The 16,887-nt window shown below is 51.5% G+C and overlaps 1 long non-coding RNA gene across 3 annotated transcripts in view; it reads left to right on the top strand.

Moving 5' to 3' along the window:
- Nucleotides 1–16,648, top strand: part of LOC118232821 — a 54,445-nt gene extending 37,797 nt beyond the window's left edge. For 2 of the 3 annotated variants that reach the window (XR_004766405.1, XR_004766407.1), the window contains exons 3-4: nt 6,806–6,930; nt 16,170–16,648. This is a non-coding gene — a long non-coding RNA (uncharacterized LOC118232821). Of the gene's footprint in view, nt 1–6,805; nt 6,954–16,169 lie in introns of all 3 variants that reach the window. The other variant, XR_004766406.1, reaches the window with a different exon arrangement.
- The last annotated feature ends 239 nt before the right edge of the window (nt 16,649–16,887 follow it).

Raw genomic sequence — 16,887 nt, 5'->3', positions numbered from 1 at the left:
ATGAAGAGAATGCCCACTGGACAGGTGTATGAAATAGAAAACACAAATAAGCAAGAACTGGTGCCTTCCCCTGATGCAAAAAAGTATTTGGAATGTAAATGGTAAATGGATGTATGGGAACTATATTGTATTTTATTGTAGTATCTTGTGAATGATATGATGGCTCCACACTAATCAGCAAACAGGACCGGAACTATCGAGTTTATTCAGCTATATTATGACATCACATGCACTTTCAAACATGTTATTCATTGACAATGCATTAAAGATATGCATGCAATACTTTATATACTTTACATGTAACACTTTTCCTAAAATAAAATATGAATGCATTTTATTTCAGAAATGTATAGGTTATGTATTACAAATACACTTTTTTATATGGATTCTCACTTTGCCTGGAGAAAAAAAAGGATGCTTTTCTCTGGGATCATGGACAATTAGACTTAGAGTGAATTGGCATAGCGATTTAAACCCTTTTGATTTAGCTTCACCTTGAAGATTTTGGATTTCAAAAACTCCAGAGCGCCTCCTGGGGGGGGTTCTGGCGGCGCAGTTAAGCACTCCCTAATCATGTTTGACACTGGGACCACTTGTAAGCCCCGGCCTCATTTGCAAGTGAAATCAGCGGCTGCTTTGGAATGCGAGCGTCTCTGTCAGGCCTGGGGGGGTGGGGGGGGCACGGCTGCTGAAAGTAAGGCCGGAGGGGGGGGGGGGGGGGGGGGGGGGGGTGGAGCCCGTTTCTGGGATCCCCGGCACCCGTCCTTTGACGACGGCGGTTGCTTTCTGGGCGCCTGAGGTCACGTCCCGGTTAGCGCGTTGGCGGACGCCGTCGCCTGTGTCCCAGGGGGAGATCCGTCACCCTGTCAGCCCCGGGGGGTGTTTGCTCGGCGAAAGGCCTGGTCACGGATCGGTCCCTCGGCGTTGCTCTCCGGAGAGGAATATCCGCCAGAAGTCACGCGCAGGAGAGGAAGTACTCTCCCCGGGGCCTCACTCTAGGCTTATCAATAGCACTCGGTGTGTCCACTTGAGCCAAGATGGACGCCCGGACTTTTGCTGAATGAGCCGTCGCTCTGTGCTCTGCTGTCTTTTTCGATTTATGACCTTCACAGGAGCGCCTGACGGGTTGATAGCAGTTGGGCGGGCTTTCAGAAAGAGTTTGACGCATCGTGGGGTCAAGTCACTGCCTGCCTGCCATGGTCTGTCCAGAAGGGAGCGAACTGAACACTGGCAGTTTAAATTTGCAATGCAAATCGCCTCTCTGTGTGTTTTCCATACACAATACTTTATCTCGACTGTTGCCAGCGGCTACTAAGGACATGTTTCGTCCAGCCAAGAAGAGAGTGCAGTGTCCAACTTGACACATCTGCCTGTTTGTGAGGGGCGAGGCTGCATCTTACAGTCGTGATGTGTGAGTGTGACTGAGGTTTTACAGGGACAGAGCCATCATGGGACTCGCCCACACGTTGGCTGTTTGAGTAAATATGCAGATGCTAATGAGGGCGATAATGATACAGGTAAAGAATACATCACACACATTCCACTGAGGCTGAGATGGGGGGGTGGGGTGGTGGGGTGGGGGGGGAATGAGTCATCATAATAACAGTGCAGCTGAGAGCACTGGAAGGGGGAAAAATGGGCCCCAGCATGCCTTAGTAAGCTAAGTGTTAGCGTCTCGCGTAAGCGCAGGAAGTGCACGTAGCGGTGGTCTTGTAGACGTTGTGTTCGAGAGGCCGTTTGCCCAGGGCGAGTTGCGCCGGCTGTTTGCCTGTACTTTTCTGATGTGGTCCTGCAGGAAGCAGATGCCGGCTTTGTTGTCTTTTCACTCGTTCGCGTTTTTTTTTTTTTTTTTTTTTTTTTGGGCCCTTTTCTAAGAAAGGTTTTCAACACGGACGCCTACGCGGAAAACCCGGAGGGCGAAAAAGAGTGTTGCTTCAGAATCTTGTCGGCGCGTTTTGTAGCGCATGTCGCAATGGCGGCTAGCTTGACTAGCGCTCAGGCTTTGAGAAGGTGCTTCAGGAATGCGGTTCCTCTCAATAGAGCTGAGGCGAGCATGCCTCTTTTTTTTGTTCCCTGCCGTTCGTGAACCCTGAGGCCGTATTGTCGCCGTGTCTCCTTAACACGGCCCGTTTATGAATACATTCGCTTGCTTGCAGCCCCCCCAGCTTGTTATTATGGGATGTTTTATAAAGTTTTTTTTTTTTTTATGACTTAGACTCTCCAGTTAACCTAACCTGCATGCCTGTAGACTGTGGGAGGAAGCCAGAGTACCTGGGGAAACCCACATGGGCACGCAGCCACTGCCCCACTGTGCCACCCTTATAAATGCTAAAGCAGAACTGTAAAACTGAGCAGGGTTGGGCGCTTATACTCCCTGCAGACAGGGGGCGCTGTTCCAAAGCGGCGCAGTGGAGTCGCGTTGTCACGTTTTTTGTCGCGCAGGACTACGCTGGCGCTCTCTCTGGAAGCCCCCCCCCCCCCCCCCTTGGCCCCCTCAGCTGACCGTCCCGAGCTCAGCCGGAGCGATTTGGGAGAGCCCGCGTTGCCCAAAGTTTGTGCCGTGGACAGAGAACGCGCAGAGGGTCGGCCACCCTCTCTGCCCCGCGCGTTCCCGTCGCGTTCCCCCCCCCTATCGGCGGTCCCGGCCCAGTCCGAGTGGGCGTTCCTCGCTTTTGCACATTTTCCACGTGGTGACGCAATTTGTTTTTTTTTTTCGACGCTTTCCGGTCCCGAGATTTTTCTCTGGCTTCCTGACTCTGACTCATGTTTCCAGGGGCACACGGCGCGGTGTTCTTCTCTGACTCGTTTTCCGGCACTGCCTCCCCCCTTCCTCTCCTGCTGGACCTGACCCAGGCCCGACAAACTCCCTTCTGAGCCTTCCGGACGACCCAGGGCACCGGAAGCCGGGTAGCTCTGGTGGACAGCTGACCGAAGTGTTCTGACCGTATGGAGTTATGTGTGGGCGGCAGGGTAGTGTAATGGGTAAGGAGGCTGGTCTTGTAACCTAAAGGTCGCAGGTTCGATTCCCTGGTAGGACACTGCCGTCGTACCCTTGAGCAAGGAACTTAGCCTGCATTGCTCCAGTATATATCCAGCTGTATAAATGGATGCGATGTAAATGCGATGTAAAGAGTTGTGTCAGTCGCTCTGGATAAGAGCGTCTGCTAAATGCCTGTAATGTAAATGTAATGTTATGGGGTCTCAGAGGGTGAAACCGCAGAGCTGTGAGTATCTGAGCTGCGGTTCTCTGACGGTGGTTGAGCAGTTTTTTTGCCCCAGGGCCCATGCAGGCAGCCTTTCGGCCATCTTTCCTGGAGCCGCTGCCTCGTGATCCTGCTGAGGCGACAGCTTTGGGTTCACCCTGGGGCAGCACGTTCCTCCCACTCAACGGTACGCCGACGTTCAGGCCCTGAACATGGCCCGTGTTCGGCGCACACAGCGCTGCAAAGGTGTAGCGTGGTTCTCACCTTTTGAAAGTTCATGACACACTTTTTTTTTTGTTTTTCCGTGGGAGGGCCGCGGGCTGGTATCACAGCCGTTGAACGCTGATGTCATGAGAACGTATCGAGTTCAGGCTGGTCTCTTAAATACGAAGCGCGCAGGGATCGGGTGGGGTGGGGGGCCGGGTGGAGCGAGGGGGGGGGGGGGGGGGGGGGTCACGTGCCGCGCGAGGCGACGCGCCAGCTCGTATTAATACCGCCACTCGCGATGCCGACGCGCGCATTCCGTTTGGTGCATCGTCACCTTCACTGAAATGAGACTCCCGTGGAAATGGCGGTGCCCTATTTTAGGACCGCCACGGAGGTGTCGTCAGACCCTCCTCCACCCCCCCCCCCCCCCAAGCCACGGCCGTCTGATTCAGTCGTATGCAGTACGCAGAAAACCGAACTCTGGCACGTCATGCTGCTGTACGGCGCTGAGCGTAGTGCATATTCCAGCGGGAATCCGATAGAGCCTTTTAGTCTCCTTTCCCAGGAGGTCATTTAGCATGTGTGGCTATGCTGTGCCTTCCGCCACAGAGCAACAGATCCATGGTGTGCCCAAGGAGAGCGGCTGGTGTGGCTTCTCCTGCAGTCTGTGGAATTAATAGACAGCATCGTGGCTCTAAACATCCAATAGCACGACGGAGAAGACTCGGTACCCACACATATTTTGTCACCGCAGGTTTTTAGCTATTTTCGCTTTCAAGCTGTGTTATGTTGGACATGGGATTTGGCTGTTCACTGCCCAGTTGTTTTGATGCATGAGTAATTCTTAAAAATCAAAAAAAATAATAATTCAAGCTCAGCGATTAATAATTTTTAATCTTAATCCTGTTTTAATAATTGAGACAAAAATAGTGGCAATGATGTGAGACAGTTTCACTCATTTCAGGATTTGCCAGTTTCACTTGTTGAGCAAAAAATAAAACTTGAATCAAGAAAATGTTTCCTCTTCGGGGAAAACAGAAATTGGATATGAAGTCTCATTGCGAGATTAAAACTAAAGGCCAGCAGGTCACCGGTTGAACCACTTCCCCCTGACTGATTTCTCCGGACGCGCGTGTTACCGGCGTCCCCACGCCCCACAGGACGCGTGCCGGAGAGCAGAGAGACGCTCAGCGCATGTGTCGTTCTTAGAAATGATCCATGTCGAACAAACCCCAGGTGGGGAACAGAATAGCACCGATGTACCCTCGAGCAAAGTGCATCACCCCAGTTCGCTCTGGTTGAAATTCCTGCCCCTGTCAGCGGGTTTTTTAAGTGCGAGGTGTTAAAACGCATCGAGGCTTGCCCCGAGGAATGGCGTCCCCCCCTTACCAAATTGAGTTACTAAGTTATTGCTCTGGATATTAGATAAGTGTGAGCTAAGTGGAACGTGAGTGGACCTGATGTGTGTACGGTGTTGTGTGGTGCTGTCTCGTTTTTCATAAGGGGGAGAATGCAGCCCTAAGTCAGCGTTCTGAGGAAACCGTTGAATATGGAGTGCTCTGCATATAGAATTCTATTAGTGTGTAGGATGACCTAGTTAATTTGACTTAGCTTATGTGTATGTGTATGTGTGTGTGTGTGTGTGTGTGTGTGTGTGTGTATGTGTGTGTGTGCGTGTGCATATAGAGCGAGCATACCCATGTAAGGGACCAAAACCATGAGCCCCTTTTTTAATTAACGTTACTTGTGCCTATGCTGTAACAAGGGACACGTACCGCAAATTTCGATGGTACGGCATTGTGACACAGGCGACGTGAACTGAACTGTTTCCCTGGAACCCTACTGTAGCAGAAGCGCGCGGACCGAGGGACGCATGCAGGCCTAAAAAGGCGAGGTAATTAAGCAGACAGGCAGTGCCGCGGAGGAACCTTTGGTTCCAGACTCGTTTGTTTGCTTTTCGTGCGCCTCTGACTTCGTACGGTGTTACCCCGCGCTCATCATAGAACGGGACGAGGTGCACACTGACCCCACACACGGTCACAGGCGGCGTCGCCTCTGCGCTTCCTAAACGGGACACGTTTCTCGCGACGGCGTTTTTTTTTTTTGGGGGGGGCGAGCGAGGGCGCCCTGGGGTAACGGAGCCCCTCCCAGCCCGCGCCGGGAGCGCTCGCGGCTATTTTCGGGACGTCCCGTCGTCACGGGCGCTCGCAGCTGTGCGGCGGGTGACCCGCGCGGCGTGGACCGCGACAGAGCGAGGAGGGGGGCGGTGAAAATGGCCCGGTGACGGAGGGGGGGGGGGGAGGGGGGACAAACGGGGCAGAAAAGAGAGGAGGTGTGGCTGTGTGTCCCGCCCACTCCCAGAACGCGCTTCTCTGCTGCTGCGATGGTCCTTTCTCAGGCCTGTCAAAAACAGAACAGGTCCGATCGTCTCAAGAGTTCTGCGCACTGTCCTGCACAGGTACACAGTAAAAGTGTCCGATGTTAAGTCAACTCGAGCAGTGTTAAGTCAGCTCTTCGGAGATGACACTTTTCTCACGCTCTGGATGGTGGGACCAAACGTTATCTGTTAAGAGTTGAATTAACACGGGACATTTTACCGTATATGGACATGCTGGCTGCAGGAGGGCCAGGGGGTGTCTTAATTTCCTGTGTCTGCCAGCACCCCTTGACTCCTGCATCGGACAGTGCGTTCAGATGTCTCAGCTAAGCGCTGTCTTTGACGGTCATTCGTGATTGTATGACGAGACCAGGAAAATGGCTGTGCCGGTCGAATGATGAAGTGCAGAAGCACGGAAAGCAGGTTCGCCCTCCTCTGGTCCCCCTGCTCTCGCCTGTCAGGGGCGCACTGGTTAAGCACACAGCTGTATGTTTTTAGGAGACAATTCAGACCGTGCTCGAGGGCACAGCGGCCACTCAGAAGCACTGAACCTGAAGACCAGAACTATGACCTTTACGTCACCTTGCCTTTTCAATGGACAGACCATGCCTTTCTTTCTTTCTTTATTTCTTTATTTCTTTTTTTCTTTTTTTCACCTGTATTCAGTGGAAGTTTATTTTTCTAACAGTAGAAGACACAATATTGAAATGGTACAATTAAACATTAAGTTACGACCCGCAAGACAACGTATAATACGGTTAGCTGTGGTCACCGTCCCAGTACCTCACTGATCCACAAAAAGCGTGCGCGGTCTGAGGATCAGTGGGGCCCGTCTGGCCTGTCGAACGCCCCCCCCCCCCCCCAAAGTGAGCTGAATAGAGAGGGGGTCGCTGGTGAAATGTGAGGTGCCGTGTTGAGTTTTTAGGCACTAACGCGCCGTGGATCCAGACCTCCCCACCGGCGCCCTCACCTCAGCCACGGCTGATCGGGGCGCGTTCCATCTGCTTTCTCGTCGCAGGGTGGCCGCGTGACCTTTGACCCTCCGTGACCTTTCAACCCAGTGGAATGCGGAGTTGCGCCTCAAGGCTTCTTCTCTTCCAAAGTGGAGTGGCCAAGACGTGCGGACCAAGGCAAGCAAACTGTGTAAGACAGCGACGCAGGAATGAGTAAGCACATCTTCATGAGTGTTCACAGCGGGCTGGTGGGATGTCTCTAGTAGAAGGAAGGGAATGATTCATGTGAACTAAACTGTCTCCTGTGAATCCTGAGTGGGGGCTATGTGGAGATAAGTTCAGTGCTTGCGTGAAAGAGAAATTCTTACGGAGAAAAGCTACATTATGGAAGATAAGACCAGGGCCAGGAACCATAATCCCTATTGACCCTTTAAGGTGTGACGTCAAAAATATGTGATTCATTATGTGTTCATTCTAATGCTGATGTGACAATCACTACTGGTAATTGAAAGCAATGGGGTTCTAGAACACTGACTAAGAATTCAGAAAAAAAACATTCCAGAAAACTTCAAACCTTCAGAGGGTTAAACACTAAGGACATGTTATTGTGATCTGTGAGTAAGAGAGTATAGTATGCCCATCACTCTCTATATCCACAATACATCAGCACCGGTTTCGTCCTGTGAGACTCAGTCTGAGCAGAGGTGGGGAAGATGGTAATGCTGTTACTGAGTGGTGTGCTTGTGGAAGTGTCAGTCTCCCCTGCTGCAGGGCTACTGTACCTGCTGATCTTTGGGTGCGTCTCAGCCTTTAAATGATTAATGAGGTCTGTGATTGGCTGGAGTCACCTTGTTTCCAAGGCCCAGGTTTCCTGCTGATGGAAAGGAAAACCCAAAGTCTAGCAGACAGCAGCCCTGTTCTAGAGGCAGCACTTTAACTGTCAAAAGAGGGAGGAGAAAGCAGGTGGGGTGTAACACACGTGCACACACACACACACACACACACACACACACTCAGGCACACACACACACACACACACACGTGCACGCACACACACACACACACACTCAGGCACACACACACACACACGTGCACGCACACACGCACACACGCACTCAGGCACACACACACACACACACATGCGCACGCACAGTAGGCTTTTGCACCTAACTCAAACTCAGCCGAGAGAACAGCCAAACCGTTGCCCGGTTTTCCTCCCCAGAAAAGCTCCCATTCTCCGTAGCGGAGACGCTGTGCTCCCTTCCCTTTCTCCCTCCTCTCTCCCAGCGCACCTCCTTTTCCTCCTCCTCCTCCTCCTCCTCCGCCCCGCTGATTCCCGCCGCAAACTGAAAGGGCTGGTGCTGGAAATAGAAGCATTCCAGCACGGAGTAAACGGCCGAGGGGGGGAAATGAGCTTGCGCCCAGAAGGTTACGGGTTCAAATCCTGCACAGGAAGCGCTGGCGTGGCACCCCTGAGCTCGGGTTTCGGTAAACGCTCAGCCGCTCTGCCGAACGACGCGCAGGACAATGGGACGAGGGATGACGCCCCGGATCGTGGCGTCTGAGTAAGAATGCGCTGTGCTACCGGTCGTTCTGAGAATTGTTTTTTTTTTTTTCGCTGTCACGAAAACCGGACGCTAACGGCTCGAAACGGGAACTGAGACGAGGCGTCGGGCGCACGCTGGAAGTGAAGAAAGGCCCTGTTCCCGTCGCCGTCCGGGAAGCCGCTTCTCCGTTGTCAAGGGCGACGGCGATCCAAAAAAAAAAAAAAAAGAAGCCTCTGCGCATTCCTCTGGTCCCGGGAAGCTGCAGAAACGCGGGGCGTTTCGCTCTCTCTCTCTCTCTCCCTCTGAAAGGGGACCTTTCCTGGCGGGGGGGGGGGGGGGGTGTGGAGGGTGTTAACTGTCTCCCCCCCCCCCGCGACGGGACACGGCGTGTCCCCCGTCAGGCGCGGGAGCGAGGGGGCCGGGGGGGGGCGGGGGGCGGCGGTACGGAATTGGATCGCGCTGAGGCCACTGGAAATGTTTCCCTGAGCCGGAGGGCTCGGCTTCCCGCGCGCGTTCTCCTCTGGTTCAGCGAGTTCGCCCGGCCTCGCGTTCCCCTCGCCGGAGCCCGGAGAGGAGGGGGTGGGGGGCGGGGCCGGAGGGGCGCTGGAAAACGTCCGGCGATTGAAGGCGCGGGGGGGGGTAGTTTCGGTCGTAACTTCTCGGCCCGCCGTCCCGCTGCAGACGGATTTAATCTCCTGTCACTTAAGCCGTCGGCTCAGGGCTTTTTCACGGACTCAGCTGTGAACGGCAGCGAGGGTTCGTTTCGCTTTCGTGTTCTCTCTGACCTGGACCGCGGTCCTCCTCAGAGGCGGCCAGCGTGCTGATGTTCTTCGCTGCTATCGGATTTCACCGGCGGATCAATATTTTAATATTGCATATTAATAAAGTGTAATATGTAACTGATTAGGACAAAGTAGTGCAGCTTTAATGCTATAAGTTAACGGGGAACAATATTTTTTATGTGTGATGACTAACTGTTAACTGTGTCTGGCAATAGCAGGGTCATGGTGCTTCGGGTGGTTGTATTAAGGCGAAAAAAATGAAATTCCCCTTTATTATTTTTAGACATTTCATTGTGCGCTGTGAGTTTTAGTTTCCAGTCAGACGCGAGGAGTTTCTGAGAGACGACTGTTGATGTTTGCAATATTATCAGGCGACTTTCCCCTCCGCGGCAGTATAATAATAAAAAAAACGAGGGGGGGGGTTTTCCAATTTGCCGCTAATTAGCATAGGTGTGTCCGTTCTGCTCATCGACGCGCGAAGCCGTACGCTTCGCTGGTCTCCCAGCACCTCTGAGTCATCGTGATTTACTCTCTGCTCATTTGCATATCGCGGCTTGAAAAGAACCCGAATCTGAATCTGACTCATTTTAAATAAAACATCTTTAACACGCTTTACTTTTGGGGGGGCGCCCAAAGTGAAGTGTGTCCGTCTCTTCAGAACCGGGTGGGAAAGCAAACAGTGAGAATAATTCCGTCTCAGACGCTGAACACCCTGCTGTAGTGTAACTGACCCTTCCTCACCACCCCCCACCCCCACCCCCACAATGTACAATCAGCAGTAAAATATGTCCCTCTCTTTGTTTTCACAGTTAATGTGTAACGTTGCATCCTTTACCCAAAAGCAACAGAATTAGTCGAGTGGGATGCATTTACTGGCTGAACGCTGTCGTGTGACATTGAACTGAAATACTTCAAAAATGTATGTCCAATAAAAAGTCAATTACTAAAACAGATGCTATAACAGCACAGCTTACCGAATTACCACAAACAGTATGCAATTTAAATGGAGTTTTTATCTTCAGGTAACACACGTATGAAATGGCGATAAATACATACTAGATATTTTATTTCGCGGCTCTCGTGAACTTCCCTTAGCCCTGTGAAGAACAGGTTTTTTGGAATGTTTTTCGCAGCACTCTAAGTCGGTGTTCTAGAACTCCACTGCTTGCAGTCACCAGCAGCGATTGTGACATCACCAGCATTAGAATGTTCGGTTAAGAACGTTCTAATCGCGTATTTGTGACCTCACACCTCAAAGGGTTAAAGGGTTCTTTTCTTCATGTTGTGTTCTCTGCCTCGCTAACCACAGCCTGCAGACCGTAGCCGTAGGAAAGGTGCAGGAAATTACAGGGGAAAGATTTTGGGGGACGGGCACTCGGGCTCACTCATCTCTCGGGCCGTCGGGGCGTCCCCCTGGCCCACCTCCCCTGCCCCGTAAATCAGAGCGCGGAGTACGCCTCGCCGTTATTTGAATAGTTTCCGACCGAGGCGCGTGGCCCGCTTTCGGGGAGGAAGGCCCCACGTCTTCTGAGGAAAGGGAAACCAAGTCAGCGGCAGCCGAACGACAGAAGCCGAAAGCGGACCGCGAGCGGCGAGAGAAGCTTCCAGAAATTAGAAACGCGAGCAGCTTTTTTTGTTCATTTTAAACCCGGCGAACCCGCTTTTCTCACACGTCCTTCAGACTTTCAGTTTGACGGTCGCTAAAATATACAGAAAGTGACCCAGAAATCTGTAACACTTGCCTCAACCCCTTGTACGACGTAAAACAATGTCTTGTATTTGGCCTCATTTTGGTCAAAACAATGTTGAGAAAAAACCATTTTACCCTGTGTGGTTATTGTCTACCCGCAATTGCCATTACCTGATGGAAACTCTTAGGTCTCAATATGGTGGGCATTGTGCTTTTGTGAATTAATACACTGCTGTTTAATTAGCCTTTTCCCCTTGTATGCCGTGCATGTTTATGTATAAATGTGACCCCCTGTATCTACATGTATGTTGCTTGGATACGGACTTTCACCAGACTTTCTTAAGCATTTTTACCCATATTTACACACTTGCCTTTTTTATTCATACCCATCACTAGACCTCCTCTGTCATTCAGGGAGAGCGCTGACTCTCACGCACACTCCGCTCTGAAGGATGTGATTTCACTTCCTGTTTCTGCTCGCCCTGCGGTCCTTCCCTTGTAGCTGCAGAATGGGGGTGCTGGTTTGGGGGGGGTGGGGGGAGGGGAGTGCTGGGGTGCTGGTTTGGGGGTCACCCTGAGCACGGCTGCGGGCTCTGTGGAGAGCCGCCACAGGTCTGGCGCAGTTTCGATGGGGCGACTGACCCAGATCGGGAGCGACACAGGTAGCGCCGGCCACGCCCGGTTACGCTCCAGCGGTGATGTCAGCGGGTCGTTCCCTGCGTCCCGGTGGCGGCAGCTGGCCCGCCCGAAGGCTCGCCGGTCCGATGAGGGCACAACATGGGCCCGTAAACGGCTGGCCGCCGGGGGGTCGGGGTGGGGCGGGGGGGGGGGGGGGTGTACACTCGCAAATCAACCCCCCAAGTGCGCCAACGCGTTGTTGTAGCAACAAGCAGGGCTGCCTGCGCAGACGCTCTGTCTCGTCAGTAACTGACGCTGGAAGCTGGATCGCCCGCCCCGGCGGTGGTGGTGGGGTCGATGCCGCCGAGCAGGTGGCTGGCCCGCGGTCGTGTCACAGCGGTGCGGTGCGGTACGAGCGGTGCGGTACGAGCGGCGTGGGACCGGCGTCTCATGTCCCACCACGTGCATCTTTACCGCACCTGCCCCAAAGCCCACGAGAAGAATTTCCTCCGGGCTCCAGTAATAGTTACTCCCACGTGACCCCACCTGTGCACCCCCCTCCCGCCCCCCCCCCCCCCCCCCCCGTGATCTGCAGCTGGACGGTCACGCGGCGCGGCGCTCAGTAACTCACTCTCGCCTGTCACTTTTACCGTCGGGTGGGGAGGGGAGCGTGCTTCTCATTCTTGTTCAAGGTTTCATCGCTCGCGTCAGGCTCTGGGCCTCGCAGGCAGAATGTGCGAATGCCGTTTCTTCTCGCCGTGGCTTTTTCAAAGCCCCGAGTGTTTGTGTTCAGATGTGCCTGGCTTTTTAAGCCACTTCCTGGTGTGACTTTCTGCTCACTGTTTACCGACGACGAAATCAGACTCCGGCCCGCTTTCAGAAAGTTTCTGTTGGTCTCCTGACAGCCGAAAGTGTAATAAAGCATTAAAATGTAATCAAACATCAATAAATGTAGTTATAATATGGTTATAGTTATACAATAGCCTTATTACATACATTATGATAATGTATATGTGCAATATAATATATACTATAGTTTATATAGCATATATTGCATATATTATAAATATATCAGCTGTTGGAGCTATGTATGTTGCTATGTAAGGACCCTATAAAATTAATCTGTACGCTTGTATATAAGTGTGTTGATAATGGATGTTTTGAAATAAATGCTTTCTAGTTTGAAATAGATAAAATATGAATTTCTTGTTTTGGATTCATAACTTTCTGAATATTGACCTAAAATATAGTGCCATGCACTTAGAGGTGATCAGTTTGATCTGCGAATGTGAAACGAACAATTATAAATCACCGCATCTAAAATAATAATAGTAATAATAATAAATAATTAAATAAATCACTGCACACTTCTGCTTTTACTCCTCACACAGGAAGGAAAGGGCTTTGATTCTAGACCAGCCTGAGAACATGATGTACTCATGCACCAGACACGGAATATTTGTACGTACGATGCCCCTGTGACATCAGCACCGTCGTCTGCGGCGACGGAATGTAGAAGCTGTGAAGGGTGGTAACAGACTGTGCCAAACAGGACGGAATGTAGAAGCTGTGAAGGGTGGCAACAGACTGTGCCAAACAGGACGGAATGTAGAAGCTGTGAAGGGTGGTAATGGACTGTGCCAAACAGGACGGAATGTAGAAGCTGTGAAGGGTGGTAACAGACTGTGCCAAACAGGACGGAATGTAGAAGCTGTGAAGGGTGGTAACAGACTGTGCCAAACAGGACGGAATGTAGAAGCTGTGAAGGGTGGTAATAGACTGTGCCAAACAGGACGGAATGTAGAAGCTGTGAAGGGTGGTAATAGACTGTGCCAAACAGGACGGAATGTAGAAGCTGTGAAGGGTGGTAATAGACTGTGCCAAACAGGACGGAATGTAGAAGCTGTGAAGGGTGGTAATAGACTGTGCCAAACAGGACGGAATGTAGAAGCTGTGAAGGGTGGTAATAGACTGTGCCAAACAGGACGGAATGTAGAAGCTGTGAAGGGTGGTAACAGACTGTGCCAAACAGGACGGAATGTAGAAGCTGTGAAGGGTGGTAACAGACTGTGCCAAACAGGACGGAATGTAGAAGCTGTGAAGGGTACTAATGATACACCCAGCTAATGAACACTCAGCTGTCAAGTCCCTTCTGCAGCCTAGCTAATGCAGATTTCTTTGGCAAAATGTTTAACTGCAATGGCTAAAACAGGTAGACTCGGTGGTGGAACTACGTAATGCTAGAATGTACTAGATAACGCAGTGATTGGTGTGCTAATGCCAGTAAGCTAAAAAGGGTAAACATTTGCCCTTTGATTTTAAGCACTATTTTGGTGCGTGTAGCTGAAATTTAGGATGTGGCAGTTCCCTCTTTTTTTTGTGTATTTTGAGTTTTGTGTCCGTGTATGATTTTGTAAGGCAGGATGTGATCAATTCCACTTGTGCAATTGGCTTCCAGTTCCAGTTCTGCTAATCCTAAATCTGACCTGTCTCAGCGCTGAGAATGCCGGGTAACCAGCTGGCAGGACGCAGCTGATCTTGATTAGCTCTGCGGCGATGATGGCGATAAGAGCACTTGACAAGAGCTTGTTGCAGAAATGTTTTCTGAGGCCTTCCCCTAAAAACAAACAGCCAACAACGTGCCAACAGCTCTCAAAACGCAGCGAATGGCGGCGGCGGCGGCGGCGTTGCGAAGACTGGATCTTCACGTTACTAAGACTGGTTCCGCAGGACGCGGCCCTACGCTCGGCCAGCTGAGAAGCAGGAAACCCCGACGAGCCCCACCCACGGCGCGTCCTTTGACGTCGGGGGAGCCGGCGCAGACACGAGCAGCGCCTCCCGGTGGCAGAGACGAGGTGGCCGTCGTTTCCGCGTGCGTTCAGAGCGCCGGTTTCGGGTTAATTGCAAAATCGCAAGAAGAAGAGGCTCGTCTGTGATTTCCACGTTAAAACGTTTTCGGTGTTCACATCGAGGCTCTGCTTTGTGGTTGGTGGCTGACATTATCAGGCTCAACGATCGGTAGCTCTTCTCAGGAAGACAGCGTACGAAAAGCAGAGAGTGCAGACAGTGCGCGACATGACAACTTTTCATCGCGAAATGTTCACTAAAGTTTTAAAGCCGCTTGTCATGACTCAATTTGCCGCTTCCTCCTCGATGTGGAATCCTGTGACCGTTCGCCTGCATTCAAGGTGACCACAGCCGCAACCATAGTGATCCCCCCCGCCCCCCCCCCCCCCCCCCCCCCCCCCCCAGAAAGCCAGGACTCACAGGATGTGTCTCATTAAAAGGGCACTGTGGCAGTGTATGGCAGATGGGCAGATTTACCGGACTGTGTCCCATTAGAATCTTTTTTTTGTTTTGTTTTGTTTTTGTTTTAGATGACGCCTGAATTCTGTACCTATAGTAATAAAAAAAAAAACAGCCCTGATTTCCAGGCGTCTGTTCTGTCATTGATCGAGCGCCGTCAAGACGAATGACAGAACTTTCACTTTCGCCCGTGTGGTTCGGTGTTTGCATGTGTGCGGTGCGCTCCCTGCTGCTCGTTGAGGAAGTCCCGTCGCCATGGCGACGGCGGAGCAGCGGGACACCTGCGACGCTGGGAGGGTGCGGCGCAGGTTAGCCCTGTGTGAGGGCTTTGATCTTTTTTTCGGGGAGGTGCAAGGGGCCCCTGTTATCCCTGCGCTGCTCTGGCTTAGCCCTGCCAGGAGCAGGCTATTCCCCACAGGACTGGCACAGAACAACAGCTTCAGCACAACGAGGAAACAGAGCGCTCACTGTGTGTGTGCGTGTTTGTGTGTGTGCAGGTGTGTGTGTATGTGTGGGTGTGTGTGAGTGCACTGTGTGTGTGTGTGTGTGTGTGTGTGTGTGCGTGTCCACTGTGTGTGTGTGTGAGTGAGTGTGTGTGGCTGTGTGTGTGAGAAAGAGTGTGAATGTGTGTGCGCAAATGAGTGTGCATGTGTATGTGTGTGCGCGTAAGTGTGTGTGTGTGTTGTGCACTTGAGAGACCTGCCTGCAGCACATTACAGCACACAGGTTATGCATTTCAGTGAACGCGCGACCGTCTTCTCAGAATGCAGTCTCGTGGGACCGAACTGATGCTGCAGTGTTGTGGTTGGTTTTCCCCGCATGGCTGATTTATACCACGTCTGATCATCAGCGATGTCTCACCATCCTTTAGACTTTACATTCAGTACTTTCAGATGCAACTCGGCTATTAATTCACAGTGGTGGACTGGAAATGCGCTACACGTTATTTAACTTCCTGGTTAAAAGTCTGCTGATAAGACCGGTACACCACTCTGTCTGTGTTCATTTCAGTAGCCTTGTGTTGGTTAAAGTTGTTCCATCAAATGACTCTTTTTCCCAGTGTTCCAAGTGCGGTGCTCATTTGCAAAGCCAGCACTGGGGGACAATTAATTTCATTTATCCGTGATTTGTAGGGCATGTGTGTTAGCTGGATCTGGTGATGTGACGTCTATTTCATATTTCTAACACCTTATGTATACTGAACATGCACTATAAATGTAAATATATAAAACAGCTTTAAGTACTATTGAAGGAAGTATTCATGTCGTCACTTCCTGTAAAAGCCTCTTATTAATGCTCTTATTAAACCTCCATTCACAGTAGAACAGAACAACGACTTCACTTTTGTATTTGTCTTGCTTTGCTTGAACGTTTTCTCTAAATACTAAACTGGACTGTCCTATATGAAGTAGCCCTCTGGAAACCCATGGACCAAACGCACACCTTTGCGATGTTTAAGCCATTTAAGGTTTTATTTTCTTCACAGGTGGAAGTTTCTGGAAGAAGGCCCAGATGCAGAGGCACCTCTTGGCCTCCGTCCATCCATACCGCCATTTTGACAGCGCTGGCCAGTTAACGTCTGGAAACCGCCATTTCTCCTGAACAGAAGGTGGCAGAGCTTGCTGCAGTGCGTCTTTACGACAGCGGCGTCCGTCGCGCTCTGCACCCCCAGCGCCTATCCCAGCATGCTTTAGGCGAGAGGCAGGAATACACTCTGGACCGGTTGCAAATTCGTCTTAGGTCACGCCCACCATTCACTCACACACTCATACCTACGGGCAATTTAGACTCTCCAGTTAGCCTAACGCCTCTTTGGGCTGTGTGAGGGAACCCACGCGGAGACAGGGAGGGATTTGAACCCGGGACCTTCTCGCTGTCAGGCGACAGCGTGTCCGTGTGTCACCCATGTGTCGAAAGTGAAGAACGGAGTGTGTGAATAAAACTGTTCACGTGAACAAAGTCCAATTTTGTCTGAGTTTTGTTCTGAAGCCTTACAGGCAGTAAGGAAAAATGGCTCTCATGTGGGAGAGTTAGGCTAAGTCCTGGTCGCAGTTTGGTCAGTGAGCAGGACCAGCACACCCACACACACACACACACACACACACACACACACGCACACACGCACACACACACACACACACACTCATACAGCACAGACACGTGCGCGTACAGAGAGAGCTGAGGTGAACAATCTGTCCAGGTAT

Source organism: Anguilla anguilla, chromosome 8 (genome assembly GCF_013347855.1).
Source record: "Anguilla anguilla isolate fAngAng1 chromosome 8, fAngAng1.pri, whole genome shotgun sequence".
NCBI classification, from domain to species: Eukaryota; Metazoa; Chordata; class Actinopteri; order Anguilliformes; family Anguillidae; genus Anguilla; species Anguilla anguilla.
Note: the sequence above shows the minus strand (reverse complement) of the source record. Positions and strands in the feature narration are given on the sequence as shown.